Source organism: Schistocerca gregaria, chromosome 2, assembly GCF_023897955.1.
Source record: "Schistocerca gregaria isolate iqSchGreg1 chromosome 2, iqSchGreg1.2, whole genome shotgun sequence".
Lineage (NCBI taxonomy): Eukaryota > Metazoa > Arthropoda > Insecta > Orthoptera > Acrididae > Schistocerca > Schistocerca gregaria.
Window position 1 is genome coordinate 577,706,314 of NC_064921.1, and position 14,107 is coordinate 577,720,420.

Genomic DNA, 14,107 nt, shown 5'->3' on the forward strand with positions numbered 1-14,107 from the left:
AAACAACAGCCACTGACATTATTATCAATAATGATTCTGCCCATCCACTTGCCCACAAACGTGCATTGTTTCGATCAATTGGAGCGTAGCGCCGTATAACGGTCCTGCCTTGAAGGCGGTTAAGTGGGAGATGTGTCTCAGAACTGGATAGTTACATATGGTGACGCGAGACTGACGCGCACGTGGTTCATGTATCGGCCGATAGAGGACAGTATTGCATAGGGGACTGTGATTTTAGTTTCGATTGTTCCCAGTAGAGTGCAATAATGTAATAGAATGTTTTTCAGAAACTGTTATAGTATTTTCATAAAGTGCTATTATGTCTTTTTGTGTATGTAAAATGTTATAAATGTGTTTTACCAGTATGAATGATGCGTGAGTGTGGTTTCAGGTCAATATGAAGATAATTGTTTTTACGAGTTATGTAGTAGGATTTAGTGTGGGAACATTTCGAAGAAGTATGGATATGAATTAAGGGGATTTTTGTATAATAGATTTGTAAAGTAAGGTTTTGGTAAAGGGAAAGTTAATTCAGGTGTAAATAACAATAGTAAATAACTTTATATATAAACCAAGCTTCAGCATATTAGATAATTACGTCGGTAAAAGGTGCAGTCGTTAGGTTTACTATTTTGCGATTGGTTATTGATGAAAAGCGCGGACTGACGCGGTAGAATGTTGTTTTGCTATTCGTTGTTGAGTGAACTGACCAATGGTAAAGCAATATTCTTCGCGCGCCTTTCTCTGCTGGTAGAGAAGACTGAGAGTATTCTAGAGAAGAGTCGAAGCATAGCCATGAAAGAGATCGGACGTGTGCAGTAGTAGGTCCGATGGAAATGATAAGTTGCCGGATCCAGCAGTGTTTCATACATCAAAAGTGTGGCAAAGTGACGGCATAATTATTCCGATGTGTGTGTAAAAATTTCGGAATTTTTAAGTAAATTTTGTGACGAGAAAAGACTTATATTCCGCGTGGGGTATTGAGCAGATCGGTGGCTAAAAAATGTGACTGCATTTGGTACCGGCAGACATAATATTTGGCGGGCATTCTCAATCAAAAACAGTCAGTATTTTTGTAGCTATTACGTTTTCGGGAAATGCAACACCATAAACTTGCTAACGTGAGTGAAAGGGACTATGAGTGACTGTGTTAAGACTAGCACGGGCTTGGCAGTGATACTTGTTCACCTAAGTTTCAGGATATACTAATTGAGGACAAAATTTCCAACCTTTCCTTTCGTGTTTCTCCCGAAACGTAGATTAGTGACTTTAATTGCAGCCTGGTTCACGTCAAAGTACAGTAGGTTTCACTCGGCTTTCCTACTGATCATCTGCTGAGACAATGTTCACAGGTAGCTGCAGATCCGTCGTAAAGGGACGAAAAGAACCGCGCCGCCGCACAATGTACACGAGATTATTCAAGTTTGAGCTCAGAACTGAACGTTTGAATAAAAAGATTGATATAATTATGCAAGTAGGTCGTGCCAGTTGATACTCGGATTCACTCATGTGTACTATCGAGGAGAAAGTCTTGCATAACAGTTATCTTACATGTGATGCTGTCTCTGAACACCTTCATCGGTCTACATCTTACACAGGACCACATTGTGAGAGTACTCTGCGTACATTTACGAAAGAGAAAGTGTCGACAAGCTTTTACAGACGGAAAAAATTAGGTTTGTTGTTGAGGAATTCTGTTGACGATAAATCTGATAAATGCAACTGCTCAGGCGTCTACAAAACTAAGTGTGATTCCTGTGAATCAATCTACAGAGGTCAGACTGGAAGAAGTTTGCTACTATATTTCGTGAACATATTTATAAAAATTATTCCGCACTTTGGTGCAATTTAGGATCTGATGAACACCTCATGCTTCCCATAGAGGACTTTAGGTGCTCCATGTCGAGCCAAAATGGCATGAGTTAGAAGTTTTGGAAGAGTTTGAAATTTTTGTACACTAATCGCATGACCCATCTTCATTGTTGAATGAGTAGCTGTCTTGAAGATGCCAGTGCTTCATGAAAATATATGATGACACACTGTGACTGTAATTTTATATATTTCCCACCTGCTCTACCCTACTCCACAAATGTATTTGTCCATGCCGTTGGTTGTTACAACTTTCACTCTCATCGTACAGAAATGTTTTTGCGTGTTTTGCGCCCTCTTCCTCTATTCTGCCCAAATTCTTACTATTCTTTTTGCCCTATATTATTTTGGACAGATGCATTGTTCCAGTACACAGTTTTCGATAAATACAGAAATATTTTTGCGTCTGCTTGCACCACTTTCGTCCATTCTGCCGAAGTTCTGTACTATTCTTTTTGCTCTATCGCATTTTAGACAGATGTGTTGTTCCAGATCACAATTTACAATATGTATTTTTCTTGTGGGTTTGAGCCCCGTACAGCTTAGGCATTCAAAGGTATTTTGTATTCCATTTCCTAATTAATGAGTTATAATTTCACTTATCACTTACTTTAACCCTCTTACTTGTACGATCTCCCTCGCTCTGCCCTGAGAGAGTGGGAGTTGCTGCTCGAAGCGCATGCGTGTCACTTTTTATGTTTCATTATGCGGAAGTAGGCTTTCCGTACGTATTCGATGGTTTTCCGGAGGGTTTGAGTCTCTGGCATCCGTTAAATGTAAAACTTTTTGCTTGTTTATTACAATACTTTTTCTGTTAGTTCTAAAGCTTTTCCAAAGCAATACTATGCCGTCCATACTGCTTTACATTCCTGGGGTTTTGTTACTTTATTTTGTGTATTTCTCTTTACTCTTGGTCTATTATAATATCTTGCAAAGGTACTAGTTTCATTACCTGATCGTATGAGTACCTGTATACGGGCTGTGTGCTATAACATTTTCTTTTTTTTACATTGGAATTTCTTATATTTATTTGCATATCACTGTGTGGTACGATTCACACTTTTTGTCAATACGTCATTTGTTCTCAACTGGTACATAATTTTGATTTCATAAAATTTGTTTCTTTAACCTTGTGTCTACTCTACTGATGGCATTTATACCACGATAAAAATTATTTTTAGTTAGTTGTTTAACTTTCTTGTTTTGTATTCCTTTCTGTAGTTACGTTTTAATTTATACAATTTTAAGTTAATAAATTAAAATTTATCATTCAGTTATGCGGCACCACCTACACTATATGATCAAAAATATCTAAATACCTGGCTGAAAATGACTTACAAGTTCGTAGTGCCCTTCATCAGTAATCCTAGCTCCCAACTTCCCAGGAAAACGTTCAGTCAGGTGCTGGAAGGTTTCTTGGTGAATCGCAGCCCATTCTTCACAGAGTTCTGCACTGAGCAGAGGTATCGATGTCAGTCGGTGAGACCTGGCACGAAGTCAGCGTTCCAAAACATCCCAAAGGTGTTCTGTAGGATTCAGGTCAGTTATTGTCGAGTAATCACTCAGTGATAGGTCTTGCATTATTAACAGGTACTCGAACGTGTTGAAAAATGCAATCGCCATCCCCAAATTGCTCTTCAACAGTAGGAAGCAAGAAGTTGCTTAAAACATCAATGTAGGCCTGTGCAGTGATAGTGTCACACAAAACAACAAGGGGTGCAAGTCCCCTCCATGAGAAACCGACCACAATATAATACGACCGTCTCCGAATGTTACTGTTGGCAGTACACACGCTGGCAGATGACGTCACCGGGCATTCGCCACACCCTTAGCCTGCCATCGGATCGCCACATTGTGTCCCGTGATTCGTCACTCCACACAACGTTATCCACTATGCAATCTGCCAATGTTTACGCTCCTTACACCAAGCGAGGTGTCGTTTGCCATTTACAGGCGTGATGTGTGCCTTACGAGCAGCCGCTCGACCATGAAATCCAAGTTTTCTCACCTCCCCCCTAACTGTCGCAGCACTTGGAGCAGTGGAGCCTGATGCAGTTTGGAAATCCGGTGTGATGGTCTGGATAGATGTCTGCCTATTACACATTACGACCCTCTTCAACTGTCGGCGGCCTCTGTCAGTCAGCCGACAAGTGTGACCGAGCAGTTCTAGGTGTTTCAGTCTGGAACCGCGCGACCGCTACGGTCGCAGGTTCGAATCCTGCCTCGGGTATCGATGTGTGTGATAACCTTAGGTTGGTCAGGTTTCAGTAGTTCTAAGTTCTAGGGGCGTGATGACCTCACTGTTGAGTCCAATAGTGCTGAGAGCCATTTGAACCATTTTTCTGTCAGTCAATAGGGGATGTCGGACTGTATGCTTTTGTGGTGTACGTGTCCCTTCACGTTTCCACTTCAATATCACATTGGGAACAGTGGACCTAGGGTTGTTTAACAGTGGGAAAATCTCGCGTTCAGACATATTTCACAAGTGACACCCAATCACCTGGCCACGTCGATAGTCCGTGAGTTCTGGAGAGCGCCCCATTCTGCTCTCTCACGATGTTCAATGACTACTGAGGTCGCTGATACGAATTACCTGGCAGCGGATGGTAGCACAACGCACCTAATATGAAAAACGTATGTTTCTTTGGGGTGACCGGATACTTTTGTCTGTATGCTTCTACTCCCTGATGCGGAAATTGTCTACCGGGAAGACATGGTGCAAATTTGAAATTAGTCCGCCTTGACAGTTGTATCTGTTACAAAGTGCCTTTACACATCTGAATACCTCGACAATCATGGTGTTGTGTCAGCTCTCATAAAAGCGAATCTTCGTAATGTTTGTACTCTTGTCATGTTGCTGTCTATACCTTTGAGTATTTTCTATAATTTATATTTTGATTTCCAGACTGCCTGATGAGGGTAATCTCGAAACGTGTCAAGCAATGTCATTGGTTTTTTTCACTAGAAGCTTTTCATTTAGCGATCAATTCAGCAATTTTGCAGCATTCACATGATTCAATACCTCTTTCAGTTCATAGACGATGAATTATATGTCAGCCCAACACTTTGAGTTTTGTGTCTAGCGTTATCTTCGAACTAATCGCGGAAAAAGTTTTTAAATCTACCATCGTTGCATTGCGACATCAAAACATTTGTAAAAGACACCTATGCCTATATAGAGGGTTGTCTCACGAGGAGCCTCTTCAGCACATTTAATTGATCCATGGTCGGCTCGCGCTAATGCTGACTTTCCTTTTGGGCTTTTTGTCACCATCCGATGGCGTCTTATTCCTCCCTCAGTTACTACCTGAACGAGTTGCTCACTCGCATACGTCAGCGGCACCAGCATCGTTTATCGATAATAGTACTGCCGTAACTTCTCTGGTGTCGCAGTTATATTTCCGTCTCATGGTGTGGGTGTGGCAGTTGGTCGGTTGCGGTGGAGCAGCGAGGAAGTCTGTGCGGTGTGTGATGAGACCGGGGCCTCTGGCGGCGTGCACGTGAGATCGGAGTTGTGTGGCACTAGCTGCGAGAACTGAAAAAGTTCGTTGCCCACCGCACCTGCATACTGGTGTTGAGTAATCAGTGAACCTATGATGAAAGCACAACCGTTGTGACATCTCTTCGTTTTTTGCTGGTTGTTGCATCCTGGGCTGTCCCCGCAAGCAGCAACGTGATGGTGTGTTGGAGTCAACAAAATTTTGCAGCCTTCTCCCTTTGTGGTGTTTAACCTTTGAAATGATCATAATTTATTCATGTACATCTACATGGATACTCTGCAAATCACTTTTAAGTGTCTGGCAGAGGGTTCATTGAACCACCTTCAGAATTCTCTATTATTCCAATCTCGTATAGCACGCAGGAAGAACGAACACCTATATCTTTCCGTACGAGCTCTGATTTTCAGTATTTTATCATGGTGATAATTTCCCGCTATGTAGGTCGGTGTCAGCAAAACATTTTCTCGTTCGGAGAAGATTGTGATTGGTATTTCGTGAGAAGATTCCGTCGCAACGAAAAACGCCTTTAATTTAATGATGTCCACTCCAAATACTGTATCACTTCAGTGATACTCTCACCCATATTTCCAGATAATGTAAATGTGCTGCCCGTCTTTGAGCTTTATCGATGTACGCCGTCAGTCCTATCTGGCAAGGATCCCACAGCGCGACGCAGTATTCTAAAAGACGACGGACAAGCGCAGTGTAGGCAGTCTCCTTAGTACATCTGTTACGTTTTCTAAGAGTCCTTCCAATAATACGCAGTCTTTGCTTAACCTTCCCCACAATGTTTTCTATGTGTTCCTTCCAATTTATGTTGTTCGTAATTGTAATAAATTTTCTCTGCCTCGTGATGACTGGGTGTTGTGTGATGTCCTTAGGTTACTTAGGTTTAAGTAGTTCTGAGTTCGAGGGGACTGATGACCATTGATGTTAAGTCCCATAGTGCTCAGAACCATTTGCATCATTTAATTGTAATAACTAGGTATTTAGTTGAATTTACTGCTTTTAGCTTACACTAATTTATCGTAGACTGAAGTTTAACGAATTCCTTTTAGCACTCATAAGGGCTACAAACTTTTCGTTATTTATGGTTAACTGCCAATTTTCGCACCATTTAGAATTCTTTTCTAAATCTTTTTGCAATTTGACATGATCTTCTGATGACTTTATTATCGATAAACAACAGCGTCATCCGCTCACAATCTAAGAAGGCTGCTCCGATTGTCTCCCATATCGTTTATAAGGAACAGCAAAGGCCCTACAACACTACCTTGGGGAATACCAGAAATCACTTCTGTTTTGCTCGATGATTTTCCGTGAATTACTATGAACTGTGACCTCTCTGATATGAAATCACAAATCCAGTCACATAAATGAGACGATATTCCATAAGCAGGCAATTTCATGACAAGCTGCTTGTGTAATACAGTGTCAAAATCATTTCAGAAATCCAAAAATACGGAATCTATCTGAAAAACCTTGTCAATAACTCTCAACACTTCTTGTGAATAAAGAGCTAGTTGTGTTTCACAGGAACGATGTTTTCTAAACCCATGTTGACTGTGTGTCAAAAGACAGTTTTCGTCTAGGTAATTCATAATGTTTGAACACAATATATGCTCCAAAATCCTGCTGCATGTCGACGTTAATGATATGGGCCTGTAATTTATTGGATTACTCCTACTACCTTTCTTGAATGTCGGTGTGACCTGTACAACTTCTCAGTCTTTGGGTACAGTTCTTTCGTAGAGTGAACGGTTGTATATGCTTGTTAAGTATGGAACTAATGCATCCGCGTACTCCGAAAGGAACCTAACTGGTACACACTCTGGACTAGAAGACATTTATGAATTGATTGAAGTTGCTTCACTGCTCCGAGGATATTAACTTCTACATTACTCATGTCGGCAGCTCTTCTCGATTCGAATTATGGAATATTTACTTCGTCTTTTTTGGGAAGGCACGATAACTCAGCGTGTTCGGTTTGAGGTTTAGTTGCCCTCTGTAATAAGAAAACGGAGTAAATGGATCAACGACGATCTGAAATGGGTCTCTTGCGGACGTCCGCCCCGAGCAGATACAACGAACATAAACGAACAAAATGAGATTAATTAAAGGAAAAGTGGCCAGCATGACGGATTGTCGTCCTGTGGGCCCGATTTCGATTCCCGGCCAGGTTGGGGATTTTCTCCGCTTAGGGACTGGGTGTTGTGCTGTCTTGATCATCATTTTATCCCCATCCGGCGAGCATGTCGCCCAATGTGGCGTCGAATGTAATAAGACCTGCACCAAGGCGGCCGGACCTGTTCCGCAAGGGGCCTCCAAGCCAATGACGCCAAACCTTCATTTCCATTTCCATTGCTATCGCGCAGCGAAGGCATTGATTGTTTCTTGCCGCTAACGTACTTCCCATACGACCAGAATCTCTTTGGATTTTCTGCCAGGTTTCGAGACAAAGTTTCGTTGTGGAAAGTGTTATATGCATCTCGCATTGAAGACCGCGCTAAATTTCGAGCTTCTGTAAAAGATCGCCAGTGTGGGGGATTTTGCGTCTGTTTAAGTTTAGCATGTGTGTTTCGCTGTTTCTGCGACAATGTTCTAACATGTTTTTTTGTACCGAGGAGGATCAGCTCAATTGTTTGTTAATTTATTTGCCATAAATCTCTCAATTGCTGCCACCACGGTTTCTTTTAATTCAATCCACATTTGGTTTACACGTACTAATTTGGAATGCGTGAACATTGTCTAACAGGAAGGCACCAGCGGTATCTTCTGCTTTGTGGCCGTTAACGCTCCGTTTACATGCCCTGGTCATTAGCGTAGTTTTGCAGCAGTGTGGTTTCCTCGCCGCGTTGATGCTGTCCGGTACGGCGTGTAGCTCGACAGCTTGGTGTCGTTCTCTTTCTCTCTTTGAGTGTTTATTGAGCCTTGACTGTGTTTACACGCCAGTTATTAAGACATAATCCTGCTGCGATCGTCTGGTACTTTCGGTTGTCGTGCTGTTGGTCGGGCAGGAGGGAATTGATTAGGTGGGTGGTTGGTTCGTCAGCCTTCCGTAGATCTGGCTGCAACCCGATTGTTTACTGTTACGCTTGGCTGTCTGTCTCACCTAAACTGTGGTTAGAGTTTCCTCCCCAGGCCGAACCTTGGAACGCTTCCGACCACCACTGATTGTTGTTTTTGATTGTCATTTTATTTGGTCGCAGATACTGTGCCAGGCCTTCAGCCGTGGATTTATATTGTCTGTTTAATGTTTAGTATATGCCCTTCAGCCGAACTTCGTAACAACCTTAAGATTAGGCCTTCAGCCGAGTTTCATTTAAAATTTTCTGCTATGTTTTTAGGTCTCCAGACGCTTTTGTTTCTGAATCTGTGGCTTTAATACGTAAATCCTTGTCTGTAAGATTTCTCTTTGATTATATTTAATTCTTGAAACGGCCTTCAGACGTGTTCAGCCGGCCGCTGTGGACGAGCGGTTCTAGGCGCTTCAGTCCGGAACTGCGCTGCTGCTATGGTAGCAGGTTCGACTTCTGCCTCGGGCATGGATGTATGTGATGCCCTTAGGTTATTAGGTTTAATTAGTTCTACGTCTAGGGACTGATGACCTCAGATGTTAAGTCCAATAGTATATAGAGCCATTTGAACCATTCAGTAGCGTTCTGTAAATGTTTACCTTAAGGTTGTCAATAATTACTCTTGAGTAATTGTTTGGGGCTTCACCAGACAAACACTGTTTTCTTAGCATGTTTTTGTGTTGTACTGTGTAAAGGCTTATCTTTAAAGCCTCTCTTTTATTATGTGAAGAACATTATTTTATTGGGCCTTCAGCCGAAGAATTAACTTGAATTTTCCTTAATATGGCCTTTAGCCGGAATTTGTAAATGCTCGGCTTTTAAAGAATTTCCTTAGCTGATCCGAAATATTATTTCGGCTTTTAGCCGAGAAGCAAGCAATAAATTAAACTGATTATGGAGAAGCTATTTGGGCCCCCTGCCGTGAACTGATCTTTTTTGTTTTAAAGATAAAACTGTGCATTTCTCTCAGGAACAAAATTATGTGTGTTCTTGTATAACTAACAGAAATTGACCTTGGCTGCTTTCCACAACCTGATCCGCTCTGTCTCGCGAAAGCAGATTTCAGATAATTACATTTAAATTGTAAGTCTCATTCGTTTTTGCATATAACTGTGTACGCCACTGAAGATTTAACCCTCCCCCCTTCCCCATAGCTTTGGCTGCAACATTTGACCACATCTTGACCCTTTCGCGCTGTAGATTCAGTTAACTGACATAAGAGTTCTACTGCAGATTTATCTTTTATCTGGACGGCGATAGAAACTTATGCGCGTATCTTCGTCTCTGAGGAAAATCCTGAAACATATTTGATTACGTTAACGTGAGAAATTGTTGACCGTACTGATTGATTTTGCTGTTTTCCTCCTTTCCTCTCCGTTTTAATGTTGCCTTCCTTCTCGTTGTTCTCTTTGCCCTCGGGATCCCGGGACTTTGCCTCAGCTGCTCGAGCCGGGTTATACTTCGCTATTATTGCCGTATATAAAAGGAAACTTCCTGACAAGCCACTAATAAATTGGAGAGGACGTTAATCTAAAACTGTGGGCGTCGTTTAAGAAGATAAGTTTGGAAATTTCACTCCTAAGGGGATGAAATAAGGGATGAAAAGTTTTTTGACAGTGTGTCGCTTTTAAGGGATTTTAAGACCTAGAAACATGAAAATTGGTATTTGCCTTTGGTCAGAATGAAATAAATACGAGTTTCAGCATTTTGAGAAATTTAACTCCTTTGGGGGTGAATAGTGGGTAAAAGTCTTTTTGTTTTGAAAATGTGTTACTATTAAAGAAATACTGAATTATTTTTAAAGCTCAATGTGTGAGATTAGGTATTTAACTTCTCGGTCAGAACCAAAAAAATGCTCGTTCCACTGTTTTTTGCTACTCATCCCCTAAGGGAATGAAATGATGGAGGAAAAGTTTTATGACAATATTTTATAATGGATGCATTCTTACAGCTACTTCTACAAAAATTTGAATTTGGCTTCACAGTTAGAAATAAAAAAAAAAATACTTGATAGTTTTCGGATATTCGAACCTAACAGAGTAAAATACAGGATGAATGTTTTCATGGAAATATTTCATAACCAAAGCATTTTTGAAATTAAACACTGAAAATTTATGTATTGCTTGTCGTTTCGAAATAAAAAAAATCTGGTGTTTCAGTGTTTTTTGGAAATTCAATCAGTAAGGTGATGAAATAGGGGATGAAAAATTTTCTGAAAATATTTCGTTATAAGAAAACATATTTAAAGCTAAATCTATGAAAATTGTGTTTGGCTTCTAAAGAAATATGTGTTAGAGGTTGAAAGATTTTCTTGGGACTATCACCAGAAGGACCCAAAAGACAGAATTAAAAATACCTTCGATTCCAGCTACAAGAATCGCTTTGTGGTCAGAGGTATACTCGCAGGAGACCGGGACTCAAAGACGCTAATTAGGGTGAAAACTTTGGGAGATGTTGCATTTTCTAAACAACATAAAAAATTCGGTTAAATAAAAAGAAAAAATCTGTGCAGGTCATACAGTCTACGCGTGTGAAGCAGCGGGTGCTAAGCTGGACGTTGTGTACTTGTCCTAGCTGTGCGGTGAGTACCTTCCGTACGTCCTCTAGCAGTAAGTAACGAAACGTGACGTCCTCAGTTCCCAACCATACAGGGAACCCTGCAGTGGCGTAAACGTTAGTAAAATTATGTCAATATAAAGTAATGCAGCTGAGATGATCTGCGTGAAATTTATTAAGTCTCGGAGATTGTAACATGTGAGTGAAACACTTCAGTACCTTCTCAGTACTGCTAAGGGAAAAGACAGGGAAGTCTGCCGAGGTGGCCACGCGTGTGTTCATGTGTCAGTGTGTGTGTGAGTGGGAGGGGGGGGGGGGGGCGTTTGCGGCCTGCGTGCATGAGCTAGATGTATTTAAAATATGTATTCAGTAAGCGGAAAGGATTGCGTTAGCTTCAGCTCATTCTGTGTTATTTCTGTGCAGCATCACGAACGTATGGACCAGAGCTTATCTCGTACATAGAACACGGAACACGTGTACTAGTGCATATGGTTCCGGTATTTGTGCGATATTTGTGTAACGAATATGACGGTAACTCAATGGTGACGATGACGAGATAGAGGGCACAAATCACCTGCTGCTGTGTCAAACGCCGCATATCCTGACACAACTGTTTGTTCACACATCCACGCACAGCACCGTGTAGGGCAGTAGATCGAGAGACTACGTCCCACTTGAACTACGGGCGCCGCACCAGCCTTCTAACGGCAGTGGGTGGTCAGTGCTGCACTCAATTCCGACGGCGATTTTGGGAAAATCAACACATGGATCTGGAGAAACACCCACAGCGAACTAATGAGGCTGTTATTACTAAGGCCTTAGTGGAACACTGTGTTACGTCGTGGAATATTCGTTTACTCGTGTAAATAGTCAACTCATTTCCATAAAGTAAAAATGTTAAAAACTAAGCCGAATTACGCTACATTACGGGAAAGAAAGCGGGTAACGCCCTTAACAACCAACCATAACTCGACAACTGAAATCACCGCTATTTTCTGGGTGCCAATGAGACGATAGATCTCTGTGTATGGCAATTTTAACACTCAACGGACGGGGCTGAAGTGACCAGGTAGCAGAGGAATTGTATGTAAAAAGACAACACACACGATGAAGGATGAACAACGACAGTCATTTTTCGTGGTGAAATATTTGTGAACAAGAGGCGGGCATATTGTTTAACTAAGGAGAGAACATTGTTACAATCAGGGTTTGAACATAATCCTGCATTTTTTTGTGTAAACTCACTCCCTAGTTGCTCAACACTATCTTCTACAACATGCTGCCGGTAAATAGCAGGGCACGCCAGAATCTTTGTTTTTTTATATTTCGTCGTATGATCGTTACCTTGACAACACAGGTTGAAACGTAGTTTTAGTTAGAATAAGGATGTGAATCTTTAGGTCACGCAGATAGCTGACGCTAATTGTCATTACAGAAATTTTATAGGTCATGCCGGAAGCTGACGTGATTTTGCAGCAGTTAATATTATGATAAAGTGTTTTATAGGTCATGCCAGGAGCGGACGAGAAGTACCAGAAGATGTTTATTGAAGTCATGCCGTGCACTGACGATAATTAATACTGAATGTTTTATAATAAGTCATGCCGTGCGCTGACGTTAATTAATGCTGAATGTTTATAACAGGTTATGCAGAGAGTTGACACAGATGCAGAAGAAGAATGTGTATGTTATGTTAGTATATAAGAAATGTATAATGTTAAGAAATAATTTTGCTAGCATGTGACACATTGCAACACTATGGATGGGGACCACACATTACAATGTCTAACCAGAATAATGTTTACCTTAATTTTCAGCTGCAAAAGAATACTTTAAATAATTTTATGACAGTAATTTTATTGTATATTATGACCTGACATTCGACGACTCATAACTGACGACTACACCCCTGAATGGAAGATAAAATTTTAGGACAGTAAGTCAAGAAATGCATTGTCAACAAAATTTATAATTAATGATGTAAGAAACTAAGATATGTAAATACAGAATAAGTAATAATGTACTTGTCTATAACAAATCTGTATACTATCAAATACTGAATAAGTAGGAACTTTTATGTCTTTTATATATGGGAATAATTTTCTGGAAGAATTCTTAAATTAAAACTACATATTGTTACAAATTACGACACAACATATTTTGTCATAGGGAAAATTATTTGGTAGTCAAATTATGGTACCAACAATGTCCGTGAACCCATTGCCAAAACAATTTTACCCATACCTTAATTCCTGTGCATCCCCATGGTTATTGAGCACAGAATCAGTGAATTGTGAAACACGTGACTTCAACCAATGATGTTCTCGACGAGGTGTTTGCATACCTAGATGCACACCACAGCCCGATGTATGTCAATTGGTGCCTGCATACCTAGATACACACCACAGTATGATGTACGACAATAGGTGTTTGCATACCAAGATGCACACCACCAACCTTAATGGACCATTGGAGATGGAACTTAATCCTGATGTGGCTGCGGCAACTCAGGCTATTCGACGACGTACTTAGTGTTTGGGTACACTAAAACTATGGAGCAAGGCGATGATGGAACCACATGGCGAAACCTGGTGTTGTGCTATGTGAGGGAAAGGAACAGACTTTTGAGTGCATTCACAGACAGTTGCCAGTGCTTTGACCATGCTATCCAATTCCTTTTGTACCTTCCTTAATTGTGGTACTAAGAGATGCCAATTTGAATTAAATGTTTCATAATGTAAACTTTCAATTGCTTCATATGATCTGTATATTGATTTTCACATTTAGTCTTATTCTTGTTGTTAAATTTAAGGGAACCAAATTTTACTTGATGTACAATTCCTACTAAAACCCTTTCTATTTACATACTCTCTTTATTAGAGATAGACAAATCATTTCGTATGACAGCATTTGTGTATACACTTTGTTCAAACTATTTTCTATAATCAAATTTTATACTTATGTTGAGTCCATATGACTCAACAACGTAGTAAAATTTTAAGAAAGCCGAGTAGCGGCATATGTAATTATGTAATAGGCGTATTTAAACTGTTTTAGCATGTAATTATCTGAACTGTTTCTTATTTAAATTGTTTTGTTAATTAA